Here is a 16,654-nt window from a genome sequence, read left to right as displayed (position 1 = left end):
GTGAATGAAACGTCAGTCAGTCCCGCTAAAACGTGACGTCACATTCACCGAAATGACGTCATTTTTACGATATCGAAAATCTCGTATGGCGGTGTCGTCTTTTTCTTGGCTCATGACAAAGGTATGTATTGTTAAGTAATTCTTTAATGGGTATTTATTGTTATTTGAGTATTTTCATTTCATTTCAGTGATATATCACACTGAATAGAATTACGGTTACTGATTGTGAATGCGCTTCTTTATTTCCCACGGCAGTAAAAAGGAGTACACTCTCATTCGCTTAAGTGAATGAATCTTTACCTCCGCATCAAAGAAGCGTCTCGCTTCGAGCGAAACAAAGTAAGGAACTGTCAATTTGCTTTCGTTTTGAATGCCATAATGGTTGCAGGATAAACAGAATACACGGTTAGTATCTTACAATACAAGTTTTATTTTGGTGCTCGACACGGAAAGCCGAGATGACTCGGCAAAGCCTCGTCATCTCGGCTTTCCTAAGTCTCGCACCAAAATAAACCTTGTATTGTAAGATACTAACCATGTATTCTCTATATATGTCGTACACAGGTAAAACAATAATGGAAATTGACTTATTCAGAAATAAAATGGTTCTAAGAACTATCTCAACTAAAGGTTTAACCTTGAAAATTATTCCAGTCTAGTACTGTAATTACGGGATCGTGGCATATAGCAATCATCCGTAATTTCTAAGGTATTGGTAAAAATTCTAAGCATATATGTTCACCGTTTCGAATCTACATGTACATGTATAGTCATACAAGAAGGGTTACGACATTGCCAGTCTAAATATACTTATTTGAATATCACTAAGTGTAGTTTTAAAAAGGTACAAGATATTATATCTATTTATAATGCCTGTATACATATATAATATATATATATATATTTCATTTTTCATTTGAACACTATGTGGTTACTTTTTGGATTATATGATAAATGTTCATATCATTCTATTAAATCTCGGTATGATATACAAAAGGATCGACAGAAAATATACTATTTTAAGGATTTAGTATAATTTTGAAATAATGAATTTAAATCTACACTTATACTGTAATTTAGAAACATATATCAGAAATATCGTTGATGTATTTCTGCTTTTTAGTTAACGTTATGGATAAAGTTACAAAGGCAACAATATAGATATACATATAATTTTCTGTATAAGATCGGTACTGTTACTCCAATATCACATAACTGATAACCGTCCACATTTTATTTTTACTCAAAAACTGTGCCGTGTTTGTATCGTTAAAGCAGAAGTTTGAAATAAAAACACGGATTCTAGATATATTCATGCTAAATTTTGGGATTTTAGTCGTAAAAAGATATTGTTAGATTATACTGTTTTTTTTATTACACAGAAATTTACATAATATGATATATTCTAAATCCAAGGATTTATAAGTGAGAAGGATTCGTGTCTGTCTCTTTACACTACTAAACACCACGCGAGACGCTTATGAACCGGGAATAAAAACCGTTTTTCTCAACAAATACTTGTCTCATCGAGTCAAACGAAACACCAATGTAAAGTAAATTAAATTTCACAACGTTTATAACTTGCTTTAAAGATGGAAGATTTAGAAGAAATGTCTTAAACTATCGTTAAAAAAATACGACCGCTCATGAAATGGAAGCACGCTTCAGAAAGTAAGACGGTAACCCTCGCACCCCCCATCAAAGGCTGCGGCGGCGGATATCAAAGGAAATCAGTCGTCGCCCAACGTCACGGTCAGTGCACAAACACAAAAGCGCCTGCGCTGTCTTTGCCCAAAACCCAGTGTGACTTATCCTTCTCATAAACGTCCTTGCTAAATCTAAGTCCAAACTGATGCGAACATCATTTTGATATCGCTATCAAATTGGACTGAATATCTAATCTAAAGTTATATATATGCTTGTTTGAATGTTTGAAATGGAATGTTTTGAAACTGAAAATATCTACATCATTAAGCTAGAATAACCATTTACTCGAAAATCTCAAATTGTAGATCTAACGTATACGTGTATGTGCTGTATAGATGTATAGTACTAGGCTTACCTTGTGTAGCCGCGGACTACTGTGACATATCACAAGACCACGTGACCGGCTAGCTCATTATCTCTGAACCGTAGTCGACACTACCCGTAAATCACGACCAAAACCAACCGATAGCGCTAAAAACTAGGCGATTCAATGGGTGGGACCTAATTTTTCATTCACCCAAAGCAATATCCTGACGTATTATCAAAAAAAAAATTTGGCTGGACAAATCCTTTAAATCTAAAACTTGTGAATACTTTAATGTTTAACCTACGTTACTCTGTCTATATAAATATGTCTATATATGTTTACTTTATATATCAAAACAAAATAAAGGTTACAAATTAGGATATAACTAAAGAGATAAAGGAGGAATAAGAGACACCAACGCATATTTTTGCTTGTTATAGAGGGTTTTGCTTAGAACGTACGAGTGGTTATTCTTAACTAGTCGGCGTAAGTATAATCGTTGTCTACACACAAATAGCCTTTTGCTTTTCTAATGTTCAGTCACATCCCGTACCGCGTTTGCCTTTCACCATAATAATCCGGGTCATTACGAATTCCTGTCTTTCGTACTTGTTGTATGACAATGTTGTTGTTGGGTGGTGTTGTGTTGTTGTTGTGTGATGTGTATTTGTGTTATGTTGTGTGATGTGCTGTTGTGTTATGGTGTGTTGCGTGATGCTGTGTTGTGTGATGTTGTGTAGTGTTGTTGTTGGATGTTGTTGTATTGTTGTTGCGTGGTTGAGTGTTGTGGTGTGGTTGTGTAGTGTGTTGTTGTGTTGTGTGATGTTTTGTTGTGTTGATGTGTCGTGTTGTTGTGTAATGTTGTCTTGTGTTGTGTGGTTGTGTGATATTATGTTTTGTTTGATGCGTTGTTGTGTTGTGTGATGTTATGTTGAGTGATGTTGTGTTGTGTGATGTTGTGTTATTTTGTTGTGTGGTGTGATGTATTGTTGTATGGTGTTGTGTTGTGTAGTGTTGTTGTGTTGTTGGTGTGTTGCTGGTGTGTTGCTGTGCTGTGTGATGCTGTGTGGTTTCGTGGTGTTGTGGTGTCGTGTTGTGTTGTTGTATAAAAACGAGTTCCTATGGGGTCACTTTTCAACGGGGTCTATTTTCAACAGGTCGGTGTAAAAAGTGCGCTGAAAGTTCAGTTTTCAACGGTTTTTGGGTCATTTTTCAACGTTGAAAACTGACCCGAGGTCAATTTTCAACGGAGGTCCATTTTCAACGTTACACCGGACCGGGTTAGGGCCAGAACTACTAGATATTCCACTATGATGAGCTACATATCAATTCGTAATTTATTTATTAACAAGAGGCCCAGAGGGCCTGTATCGCTCACCTGGTTTGTAATGCCAAGTAATGTTCTGAATACAGGTTCATTGTTTCTTTTCTGAAGGAATTTTAATATTAACCTCTAAATCCCCTATTGGGCCCCACCCCTCCCGCCCCCAGGGGTCAGAGCCAAAATTTATACAAGTTCTGTTCCCCTTCCCCCAAGGATGTTTATGGCCAAATTTGGTCACAATCCAAGCAAAACTCTAGGACAAGAAGTGATTTATAGGATTTACCTCTATCTCCCCTATTGGGCCCCACCCGTCCTGCCCTCAAGGGGCCAGAGTCAAAATTTATACAAGTTCTGTTCCCCTTCCCCCAAGGATGTTTATGGCCATATTTGGTTACAATCCATGCAGAATTCTGTGACTAGTAGCGATTTAAAGGATTTACCTCTATTTCCCCTATTGGGCCGCGCCCCTCCTGCCCCCCCGGGGGGGGGGGGGGTCAGAGCCAAAATTTATACAAGTTCTGTTCCCCTTCCCCAAAGGATGTTTGTGGCCAAATTTGGTTACAATTCATGTAGAGCTCTAGGACAAGTAGAGATTTAAAGGATTTACCTCTATTTCTCCTATTGGGCCCCGCCCCTCCTGCCCCCGGGGGGTCAGAGCCAAAATTTATACAAGTTCTGTTCCCCTTCCCCCAAGGATGTTTGTGGCCAAATTTGGTTACATTCCATTCAGAACTCTACGACAAGTAGCGATTTAAAGGATTTACCTCTATTTCCCCTATTGGGCCCCGCCCCTCCTGACCCGGGGGATCAGAGCCAAAATTTATACAAGTTCTGTTCCCCTTCACCCAAGGATGTTTGTGGCCAAATTTAGTTACATTCCATTCAGAACACTATGCCTAGTAGCGATTTAAAGGATTTACCTCTATTTCCCCTATTGGGCCCCACCTCTCCTGCCCCCAGGGTGTCAGAGCGAAAATTTATACAAGTTCTGTTCCCCTTCCACCCAGGGTGTTTGTGACCAAATTTGGTTACAATACGCGCAGAACTCTATGACTAGAAGCAATTTAAAGGATTTACATCTTTTTCCCCTATTGGGCCCCGCCCCTCCTGCCCCTGGGGGATCAGAGCCTAAATTTATACAAGTTCTGTTCCCCTTCCCCCAAGGATGTTTATGGCCATATTTGGTTACAATCCATGCAGAATTCTGTGACTAGTAGCGATTTAAAGGATTTACCTCTATTTCCCCTATTGGGCCGCGCCCCTCCTGCCCCCGGGAGGGGGAGGGGTCAGAGCCAAAATTTATACAAGTTCTGTTCCCCTTCCCCAAAGGATGTTTGTGGCCAAATTTGGTTACAATTCATGTAGAGCTCTAGGACAAGTAGAGATTTAAAGGATTTATCTCTATTTCTCCTATTGGGCCCCGCCCCTCCTGCCCCCGGGGGGTCAGAGCCAAAATTTATACAAGTTCTGTTCCCCTTCCCCCAAGGATGTTTGTGGCCAAATTTGGTTACATTCCATGCAGAATTCTGTGACTAGTAGCGATTTAAAGGATTTACCTCTATTTCCCCTATTGGGCCCCGCCCCTCCTGACCCGGGGGATCAGAGCCAAATTTTATACAAGTTCTGTTCCCCTTCCCCCAAGGATGTTCGTGGCCAAATTTAGTTACATTCCATTCAGAACACTATGACTAGTAGCGATTTAAAGGATTTACCTCTATTTCCCCTATTGGGCCCCGCCCCTCCTGCCCCCGGGGGACCAGAGCCAAAATTTATACAAGTTCTGTTCCCATTACCCCAAGGATGTTTGTGGCCAAATTTGGTTACATTCCATTCAGAACTCTACGACAAGTAGGGATTTAAAGGATTTACCTCTATTTCCCCTATTGGGCCCCGCCCCTCCTGACCCGGGGGATCAGAGCCAAAATTTATACAAGTTCTGTTCCCCTTCCCCCAAGGATGTTTGTGGCCAAATTTGGTTACATTCCATTCAGAACTCTATGACTAGTAGCGATTTAAAGGATTTACCTCTATTACCCCTATTGGGCCCCGCCCCTCCTGCCCCCGGGGGACCAGCGCCAAAATTTATACAAGTTCTGTTCCCCTTCCCCAAAGGATGATTGTGGCCAAATTTGGTTACAATTCATGTAGAGCTCTAGGACAAGTAGAGATTTAAAGGATTTACCTCTATTTCTCCTATTGGGCCCCGCCCCTCCTGCCCCCGGGGGGTCAGAGCCAAAATTTATACAAGTTCTGTTCCCTTCCCCCAAGGATGTTTGTGGCCAAATTTGGTTACATTCCATTCAGAACTCTACGACAAGTAGCGATTTAAAGGATTTACCTCTATTTCCCCTATTGGGCCCCGCCCCTCCTGACCCGGGGGATCAGAGCCAAAATTTATACAAGTTCTGTTCCCCTTCACCCAAGGATGTTTGTGGCCAAATTTAGTTACATTCCATTCAGAACACTATGCCTAGTAGCGATTTAAAGGATTTACCTCTATTTCCCCTATTGGGCCCCACCTCTCCTGCCCCCAGGGTGTCAGAGCAAAAATTTATACAAGTTCTGTTCCCCTTCCACCCAGGGTGTTTGTGGCCAAATTTGGTTACAATACGCGCAGAACTCTATGACTAGAAGCAATTTAAAGGATTTACATCTTTTTCCCCTATTGGGCCCCGCCCCTCCTGCCCCTGGGGGATCAGAGTCTAAATTTTTACAAGTTCTGTTCCCCTTCCCCAAAGGATGTTTGTGGGGAAATTTGGTTACAATCCATGCAGAACTCTAGGACAAGCAGTGATTAATAGAATTTACCTCTATTTCCCCTATTGCCCCCCCTCCTACCCCAGGAGGGTCAGAGCCAAAATTTATACAAGTTCTGTTCCCCTTCCCCCAAGGATGTTTATGGCCAAATTTGGTTACAATCCATGCAGAACTCTAGGACAAGTAGCGATTTATTGGATTTACCTCTAATTCCCCTATTGGGCCCCGCCCTTCCTGCCCCCAGGGACCAGTGCCAAAATTTATACAAACTCAGTTCTTATTCTCCCAAGGATACTTCTGACCAAATTTGGTTACATTCCATGCAGAACTCTATGACTAGTAGCGATTTAAAGGATTTACCTCTATTTCCCCTATTGGGCCCCACCCCTCCAGCGCCCGGGGGGCCAGAGCCAAAATTTATACAAGTTCTATTCCCCTTGCCCCAAAGATGTTTGTGTCCAAATTTTGATACAATCCATGTAGAACTCTATGACTAGTAGCGATTTAAAGAATTTACCTCTATTTCCCCTATTGGGCCCCGACCCTCCTGCCCCTGGGGGATCAGAGCCAAAATTTATACAAGTTCTGTTCCCCTTTCCCCAAGGATGTTTGTGGCTAATATTGGTTACAATCCATGCAGAACTCTATGACTAGTAGCGGTTTAAAGGATTTACCTCTATTTCCTCTATTGGGCCCCACCTCTCCTGCCCCCAGGGTGTCAGAGCAAAAATTTATACATGTTCTGTTTCCCTTCCACCCAGGGTGTTTGTGGCCAAATTTGGTTACAATACGCGCACAACTCTAGGACAAGTAGTGATTAATAGAATTTACCTCTATTTCCCCTATTGGGCCCCGACCTCCTGCCCCTGGGGGATCAGAGCCTAAATTTATACAAGTTCTGTTCCCCTTCCCCAAAGGATGTTTGTGGGCAAATTTGGTTACAATCCATGCAGAACTCTAGGACAAGTAGTGATTTAAAGGATTTACCTCTATTTTCCCTATGGGGCCCCGCCCCTCCTGCCCCCGGGGGGTCAGAGCCAAAATTTATACAAGTTCTGTTCCCCTTCCCCCAAGGATGTTTGTGGCCAAATTTGGTTACAATCCATGCAGAACTCTAGGACAAGTAGTGATTAATAGAATTTATCTCTATTTCCCCTATTGCCCCCCCTCCTACCCCAGGAGGGTCAGAGCCAAAAATTATACAAGTTCTTTTCCCCCTCCCCCAAGGATGTTTATAGCCAAATTTGGTTACAATCCATGCAGAACTCTAGGACAAGTAGCGATTTATAGGATTTACCTCTATTTCCCCTATTGGGCCCCGCCCCTCCTGCCCCCGGGGGGTCAGAGCCAAAATTTATACAAACTCTGTTTCCCTTCTCCCAAGGATGTTTGTGGCCAAATTTGGTTACAATCCATGCAGAACTCTATGACAAGTAGCGATTTAAAGGATTTACCTCTATTTCCCCTATTGGGCCCCACCCCTCCAGCCCCCGGGGGGAAGGGGGGGGGGGGGGGCAGAGCCAAAATTCATACAAGTTCTGTTCCACTTGCCCCAAAGTTGTTTGTGGCCAAATTTGGTTACAATCCATGTCGAACTCTATGACTTGTAGCGATTTAAAGAATTTACCTCTATTTCCCCTATTGGGCCCCGCCCCTCCTGCCCCTGGGGGATCAGAGCCAAAATTTATAAGGATTTACCTATAATTCCCCTATTGGGCCCCGTCTCTCCTGCCCCCCCAGACCAGTGCCAAAATTTATACAAACTCAGTTCTTATTCGCCCAAGGATGTTTCTGGCCAAATTTTGGTTACATTCCATGCAGAACTCTATGACTAGTAGCGATTTAAAGGATTTACCTCCATTTCCCCTATTGGGCCCCACCCCTCCAGCGCCCCGGGGGCCAGAACCAAAATTTATACAAGTTCTGTTCCCCTTGCCCCAAAGATGTTTGTGTCCAAATTTTGATACAATCCATGTAGAACTCTATGACTAGTAGCGATTTAAAGAATTTACCTCTATTTCCCCTATTGGGCCCCGACCCTCCTGCCCCTGGGGGATCAGAGCCAAAATTTATACAAGTTCTGTTCCCCTTTCCCCAAGGATGTTTGTGGCTAAATTTTGGTTACAATCCATGCAGAACTCTATGACTAGTAGCGGTTTAAAGGATTTACCTCTATTTCCTCTATTGGGCCCCACCTCTCCTGCCCCCAGGGTGTCAGAGCCAAAATTTATACAAGTTCTGTTCCCCTTCCCCCAAGGATGTTTGTGGCCAAATTTGGTTACATTCCATTCAGAACTCTACGACAGTAGCGATTTAAAGGATTTACCTCTATTTCCCCTATTGGGCCCCGCCCCTCCTGCCCCGGGGGACCAGAGCAAAATTTATACAAGTTCTGTTCCCCTTCTCCCAAGGATGTTTGTGGCCAAATTTGGTTACATTCCATGCAGAAACTCTATGACAAGTAGCGATTTAAAGGATTTACCTCTATTTCCCCTATTGGGCCCCACCCCTCCAGCCCCCAGGGGTCAGAGCCAAAATTTTATACAAGTTCTGTTCCCCTTGCCCCAAAGGGTGTTTGTGGCCAAATTTGGTTACAATCCATGTCACAACTCTAGGACAAGTAGTGATTTAAAGAATTTACCTCTATTTCCCCTATTGGGCCCCGACCCTCCTGCCCCTGGGGGATCAGAGCCAAAATTTATACAAGTTCTGTTTCCCCTTCCCCTTCCCCCAGGATGTTTGTGGCCAAAATTTGGTTACAATCCATGCAGAACTCTAGGACAAGTAGGATTTAAAGGATTTACCTCTATTTTCCCTATTGGGCCCCGCCCCTCCTGCCCCCAGGGGACCAGAGCCAAAATTTATACAAGTTCTGTTCCCCTTCCCCAAAGGATGTTTGTGGCCAAATTTGGTTACAATTCCATGCAGAACTCTATGACTAGTAGCGATTTAAAGGATTTACCTCTATTTCCCCTATTGGGCCCCGCCCCTCCTGCCCCCGGGGGGCCAGAGCCAAAATTTATACAAGTTCTGTTCCCCTTGCCCAAAGATGTTTGTGGCCAAATTTGGTTACATTCCATGTAGAACTCTATGACAAGTAGCGATTTAAAGAATTTACCTCTATTTCCCCTATTGGGCCCCGCCCCTCCTGCCCCTGGGGGGGGGGGGTCAGAGCCAAAATTTATACAAGTTCTGTTCCCCTTTCCCCAAGGATGTTTGTGGCCAAATTTGGTTACATCCATGCAGAACTCTATGACTAGTAGCGATTTAAAGGATTTACCTCTATTTCTATATTGGGCCCCACCCCTCTCCTGCCCCTGGGGGTCAGAACAAAAATTTATACAAGTTCTGTTCCCCTTCCCCCAGGGTGTTTGTGGCCAAATTTGGTTACAATCGCGCAGAACTCTATGACTAGTAGCGATTTAAAGGATTTACCTCTTTTTTCCCCTATTGGGCCCCGCCCCTCCTGCCCCGGGGGATCAGAGCCAAATTTATACAAGTTCTGTTCCCCTTCCCCAAAGGATGTTTGTGGGCCAAATTTTGGTTACAATCCATGTCAGAACTCTATGACTAGTAGCGATTTAAAGAATTTACCTCTATTTCCCCTATTGGGCCCCGACCCTCCTGCCCCCTGGAGGGATCAGAGCCAAAATTTATACAAGTTCTGTTCCCCTTCCCCCAAGGATGTTTGTGGCCAAATTTTGGTTACAATCCATGCAGAACTCTATGACTAGTAGCGATTTAAAGGATTTACCTCTATTTCCTATTGGGCCCCGCCCCTCCTGCCCCCAGGGGTCAGAGCCAAAATTTATACAAGTTCTGTTCCCCTTCCCCCAAGGATGTTTGTGGCCAAATTTGGTTACATTCCATTTCAGAACTCTAGGACTAGTAGCGATTTAAAGGATTTACCTCTATTTCCCCTATTGGGCCCCACCCTCCCTGCCCCAGGGGACCAGAGCCAAAAATTTATACAAGTTCTGTTCCCCCTTCCCCCAAGTTGTTTGTGGCCAAATTTGGTTACAATCCATGTAGAACTCTATGACTAAGTAGCGATTTATTTAAAGGATTTACCTCTATTTCCCCTATTGGGCCCCGACCCTATCCCTCAAGTTTGTACCCCCCCATTGGGGCCCCCGCCCCTTCCCTGACTCGCCTGGAGGTTGTGTTCCAGGAGCACAGCGATTAATGTATCAAGTTTCTGTGAGCCGCCCTTCCCCCACAAGGGACTGTTTTCTGAGGCCTTTATTGTTGTGTTCTCACAATCCAAGCAGTATTCTTCTAGGACAAGTTAAACGATTTATATAGGATTTAGTACCTCGAATTAATCGACCTATTGGGGGGCCCCGCCAACCTCCTGCCCCTGAGGTGTGAACCAAGATCTGCAAAATTTAAAATCAAAGATCATGATTTCCCCACCTTCTATCCTTTTTCCCGCCGCCTATCTTCTTTTTTTCACTTTTTCCTTTTTTCTCCAATAGGGTCTCGTCTCTCCTATTTCTCCCAAGGTTAATTGTGGACAAATTCTGGTTACATATTCATTTCATGCAGAACTCTCATGATCTAGATAACGAGTTTATAAGAAGTATACTTCTAAATACTCCACTATTGGGTGGCCACAACCCATCCTCCCCCGGGGGATCAGCAACAAAAATATATAACAGAACTCTGTTCCCCCTTGCCCTAAAGGGATGAGTTTGTCTAGCATAAGTATTGGTTTCAAACCCATTCAGAACCTTCATAGGACAAGAAAAGACTCTATACGGGATCGTACCTACTCTCATCACTGCCCTATTTGGGACCCCGCGCAGAACTCTGCCCCTGGGGACAAGAGCGAATAATTATAACCAATTCTTGTTTCCCCCTATTCCGTCCTCTCCCCCAAGAAGATGATTTGTTGGTCCAAATTTTGGTTACAACATCCACACTCTGCAAGAACACTACAGCACAATAGAGCGATTATCAGATGAAATTAACCGTCTATTTTCCCCCATTGTGGTCCGCTTCCACCCACCGCATTGGGGATCAGAGCCAAAATTTATACAAGTTCTGCTTCCCCTTCCCCTCCAAAGGATGTTTGTGGCCAAATTTTGGTTACAATTCCATTCAGATCTCGTATGACTAATGTAGCGATTTAAAGGATTTACCGCTATTTCCCCTAATTGGGTCCCGCCCCCTCCTGCCCCTGTGGGATCCCCAGAGCCAAAATTTTATACAAGTTCTGTTCCCTTTTCCCCAAGGTAGTTTGTGGCCCAAAATTTGGTTACAATTCATGCAGAACTCTATGACAAGTAGCGATTTAATTAAGGATTTACCTCTATTTTCCCCCCTATTGGGAGGGCCCCGCCACCTCCTGCCCCCTGGGGGTCCAGAGCCAAAATTTATACAAGTTCTGTTCCCCTTCCCCAAGGATGTTTGTGGCCAAATTTGGTTACAATTCCATGCAGTAAACTCTATGACTAGTAGCGATTTAAAGGATTTACCTCTATTTCCCCTATTGGGCCCCGCCCCTCCTGCCCCCGGGGGGCCAGAGCCAAAATTTATACAAGTTCTGTTCCCCTTCCCCCAAGGATGTTTGTGGCCAAATTTGGTTACAATCCATGTAGAACTCTATGACTAGTAGCGATTTAGGGATTTACCTCTATTTCCCCTATTGGGCCCCGCCCCTCCTGCCCCTGGGGGGTCAGAGCCAAAATTTATACAAGTTCTGTTCCCCTTCCCCCAAGGATGTTTGTGGCCAAATTTGGTTACAATCCATGCAGAACTCTATGACAAGTAGCGATTTAAAGGATTTACCTCTATTTCCCCTATTGGGCCCCACCCCTCCTGCCCCCGGGGGGTCAGAGCCAAAATTTATACAAGTTCTGTTCCCCTTCCCCCAAGGGTGTTTGTGGCCAAATTTGGTTACAATCCATGCAGAACTCTAGGACAAGTAGCGATTTAAAGGATTTACCTCTATTTCCCCTATTGGGCCCCGCCCCTCCTGCCCCTGGGGGATCAGAGCCAAAATTTATACAAGTTCTGTTCCCCTTCCCCCAAGGATGTTTGTGGCCAAATTTGGTTACAATCCATGCAGAACTCTAGGACAAGTAGCGATTTATAGGATTTACCTCTATTTCCCCTATTGGGCCCCGCCCCTCCTGCCCCTGGGGGGTCAGAGCCAAAATTTATACAAGTTCTGTTCCCCTTCCCCAAAGGAATGTTTGTGGCCAAATTTGGTTACAATCCATGTCAGAACTCTATGACAAGTAGCGATTTAAAGGATTTACCTCTATTTCCCTATTGGGCCCCGCCCCTCCTGCCCCGGGGGGTCAGAGCCAAAATTTATACAAGTTCTGTTCCCCTTCCCCCAAGGATGTTTGTGGCCAAATTGGTTACATTCCAAATTTGACAGAACTCTATGACTAGTAGCGATTTAAAGGATTTACCTCTATTTCCCCTATTGGGCCCCGCCCCTCCTGCCCCCGGGGGGTCAGAGCCAAAATTTATACAAGTTCTGTTCCCCTTCCCCCAAGGATGTTTGTGGCCAAATTTGGTTACAATCCATGCAGAACTCTATGACTAGTAGCGATTTAAAGGATTTACCTCTATTTCCCCTATTGGGCCCCGACCCCTCCTGCCCCTGGGGGGTCAGAGCCAAAATTTATACAAGTTCTGTTCCCCTTCCCCAAAGGATGTTTGTGGCCAAATTTGGTTACAATCCATGCAGAACTCTAGGACAAGTAGCGATTTATAGGATTTACCTCTATTTCCCCTATTGGGCCCCGCCCCTCCTGCCCCCGGGGGGTCAGAGCCAAAATTTATACAAGTTCTGTTCCCCTTCCCAAAGGATGTTTGTGGCCAAATTTGGTTACAATCCATGCAGAACTCTAGGACAAGTAGCGATTTATAGGATTTACCTCTATTTCCCCTATTGGGCCCCGCCCCTCCTGCCCCCGGGGGGTCAGAGCCAAAATTTATACAAGTTCTGTTCCCCTTCCCCCAAGGATGTTTGTGGCCAAATTTGGTTACAATCCATGCAGAACTCTAGGACAAGTAGCGATTTATCGGATTTACCTCTATTTTCCATTTGAGCCCCGCCTCTCCTTCCCCCGGGGTGTCAGAGCCAAAATTTATACAAGTTCTGTTCCCCTTCCCCCAAGGATGTTTGTGGCCAAATTTGGTTACAATCCATGCAGAACTCTAGGACAAGTAGCGATTTAAAGGATTTACCTCTATTTCCCCTATTGGGCCCCACCCCTCCTGCCCCCGGGGGGGGGGGGGGGGGGGGGGCCAGAGCCAAAATTTATACAAGTTCTGTTCCCCTTGCCCCAAAGATGTTTGTGGCCAAATTTGGTTACAATCCATGTAGAACTCTATGACTAGTAGCGATTTAAAGGATTTACCTCTATTTCCCCTATTGGGCCCCGCCCCTCCTGCCCCTGGGGGGTCAGAGCCAAAATTTATACAAGTTCTGTTCCCCTTCCCCCAAGGATGTTTGTGGCCAAATTTGGTTACAATCCATGCAGAACTCTAGGACTAGTAGCGATTTAAAGGATTTACCTCTATTTCCCCTATTGGGCCCCGCCCCTCCTGCCCCCGGGGGGTCAGAGCCAAAATTTATACAAGTTCTGTTCCCCTTCCCCCAAGGATGTTTGTGGCCAAATTTGGTTACAATCCATGCAGAACTCTAGGACAAGTAGCGATTTAAAGGATTTACCTCTATTTCCCCTATTGGGCCCCGCCCCTCCTGCCCCTGGGGGGTCAGAGCCAAAATTTATACAAGTTCTGTTCCCCTTCCCCCAAGGATGTTTGTGGCCAAATTTGGTTACAATCCATGCAGAACTCTAGGACAAGTAGCGATTTATAGGATTTACCTCTATTTCCCCTATTGGGCCCCGCCCCTCCTGCCCCTGGGGGACCAGAGCCAAAATTTATACAAGTTCTGTTCCCCTTCCCCCAAGGATGTTTGTGGCCAAATTTGGTTACAATCCATGCAGAACTCTATGACTAGTAGCGATTTAAAGGATTTACCTCTATTTCCCCTATTGGGCCCCGCCCCTCCTGCCCCCGGGGGGTCAGAGCCAAAATTTATACAAGTTCTGTTCCCCTTCCCCAAAGGATGTTTGTGGCCAAATTTGGTTACAATCCATGCAGAACTCTATGACTAGTAGCGATTTAAAGGATTTACCTCTATTTCCCCTATTGGGCCCCGCCCCTCCTGCCCCTGGGGGGTCAGAGCCAAAATTTATACAAGTTCTGTTCCCCTTCAAAAAAGGATGTTTGTGGCCAAATTTGGTTACAATCCATGCAGAACTCTATGACAAGTAGCGATTTAAAGGATTTACCTCTATTTCCCCTATTGGGCCCCGCCCCTCCTGCCCCGGGGGGGGTCAGAGCCAAAATTTATACAAGTTCTGTTCCCCTTCCCCCAAGGATGTTTGTGGCCAAATTTGGTTACAATCCATGCAGAACTCTATGACAAGTAGCGATTTAAAGGATTTACCTCTATTTCCCCTATTGGGCCCCGCCCCTCCTGCCCCCGGGGGGTCAGAGCCAAAATTTATACAAGTTCTGTTCCCCTTCCCCCAAGGATGTTTGTGGCCAAATTTGGTTACATTCCATACAGAACTCTATGACTAGTAGCGATTTAAAGGATTTACCTCTATTTCCCCTATTGGGCCCCACCCCTCCTGCCCCCGGGGGGTCAGAGCCAAAATTTATACAAGTTCTGTTCCCCTTCCCCCAAGGATGTTTGTGGCCAAATTTGGTTACAATCCATGCAGAACTCTATGACTAGTAGCGATTTAAAGGATTTACCTCTATTTCCCCTATTGGGCCCCACCCCTCCTGCCCTTGGGGGGCCAGAGCCAAAATTTATACAAGTTCTGTTCCCCTTCCCCCAAGGATGTTTGTGGCAAAATTTGGTTACATTCCATGCAGAACTCTATGACAAGTAGCGATTTAAAGGATTTACCTCTATTTCCCCTATTGGGCCCCACCCCTCCTGCCCCCGGGGGTCAGAGCCAAAATTTATACAAGTTCTGTTCCCCTTCCCCCAAGGATGTTTGTGGCCAAATTTGGTTACAATCCATGCAGAACTCTATGACAAGTAGCGATTTAAAGGATTTACCTCTATTTCCCCTATTGGGCCCCGCCCCTCCTGCCCCCGGGGGGTCAGAGCCAAAATTTTATACAAGCCCCTTCCCCAAGGATGTTTGTGGCCAAATTTTGGTTACAATCCATGCAGAACTCTAGGACAAGTAGTGATTTAAAGGATTAACCTCTATTTCCCCTATTGGGCCCCGCCCCTCCTGCCCCCGGGGGACCAGAGCCAAAATTTATACAAGTTCTGTTCCCCTTCCCCCAAGGATGTTTGTGGCTAATTTTGGTTACAATCCATGCAGAACTCTAGGACAAGTAGCGATTTATAGGATTTACCTCTATTTCCCCTATTGGGCCCCGCCCCTCCTGCCCCGGGGGGGACAGAGCCAAAAATTTTATACAAGTTCTGTTCCCCTTCCCCCAAGGATGTTTGTGGCAAATTTGGTTACCAGGTCAGGTGAGCTAAAAATCTTTGTGCTGTTTGTCTGAATTGCTGTGGTATATGGGATAGTATTTCAAAATTCTTTATTCTCTCGTTCACCCGCTCCACATGAATTCTAGATCTTCCAATCTTCCTACATAATTGAACTTCTGCGGGTGTGTACTGGCCCTTGTCTTTTAAGAAGGGAGGGATATGTTAAGGTGTTACACCCGAAGGGAGGAGGGGAGTGAATCGTAAATCCTCCTTGTCTGCTAGGGATCATATCACCTGCAGTCAGCTGAGATAGCATTTTTGCTGTATGCTTCAAAACTATAGCGGACATCAGATGTACTGCCTGGATATAGGTCACTAACATACACAACAGCTCCATTTGGAGCTACCCCTGTAAACTCAGCTTTCACTGGTGTGCCTGTTTTTGTTATGAGCTGTATGTTTTTGCTTCTGAGACTACCATATCCTGACCTGGCACATCTTGTGTGACCCTCTGTCGCATCAATAACAAGGCGACACTACAGTTCGAAGTCACCAAAACTAGAAGGCATCGAGGATTTGCATTTAAGGAGGGATGGGATGTTGTTCTTTATCATACCCTCAAAAAATACCTCATGCAAAAGCCCATGTAATATATGTGTGGTAATGTAACAGTTGCTTTGCTGGTATAGAAAATCTTCTGCTATATATCTAAAAGTGGGGGATTCAGTTTTAGTTTCATCATAGTCATTAGCAGTTGGTCAGTCCTTGAAAATGTTGCAGGCTCGCGTCCATCCATCTACATCATGTAAGAGGAGAAACCTCTGAAGCGTGGCGTTAGTGTCAATGACAGCAAACATGTCTCGCCTTCAGTGATAGTGTACATGTCCAGCATCTAAACAAATGTGGGTAGCAAGACACTTAGAGAAAAATTGTTTGACTGAGCTGTCAGATGCCAACTACATCTGTGTATCTGTGTAAATAAAGAGTTAACATTGAAATATTAGATTTTATTTCTTATATATTTTTTATTCTAAGCTGATCAGCATCAAATTTGAAAGAAGTA

At 44.5% G+C, this 16,654-nt stretch overlaps 1 protein-coding gene and 1 pseudogene across 1 annotated transcript in view; both read right to left on the bottom strand.

Moving 5' to 3' along the window:
- The window catches only part of LOC138306865 (splicing factor 3A subunit 1-like), a 242,814-nt gene that overhangs the window by 201,605 nt on the left and 24,555 nt on the right, over window positions 1-16,654 (bottom strand). The gene's annotated exons all lie outside the window — the stretch shown is intronic.
- Window positions 15,622-16,448, bottom strand: LOC138308044 (uncharacterized; annotated as a pseudogene).

The sequence above is a fragment of the Argopecten irradians genome, chromosome 14 (assembly GCF_041381155.1).
Source record: "Argopecten irradians isolate NY chromosome 14, Ai_NY, whole genome shotgun sequence".
NCBI classification, from domain to species: Eukaryota; Metazoa; Mollusca; class Bivalvia; order Pectinida; family Pectinidae; genus Argopecten; species Argopecten irradians.
Note: the sequence above shows the minus strand (reverse complement) of the source record. Positions and strands in the feature narration are given on the sequence as shown.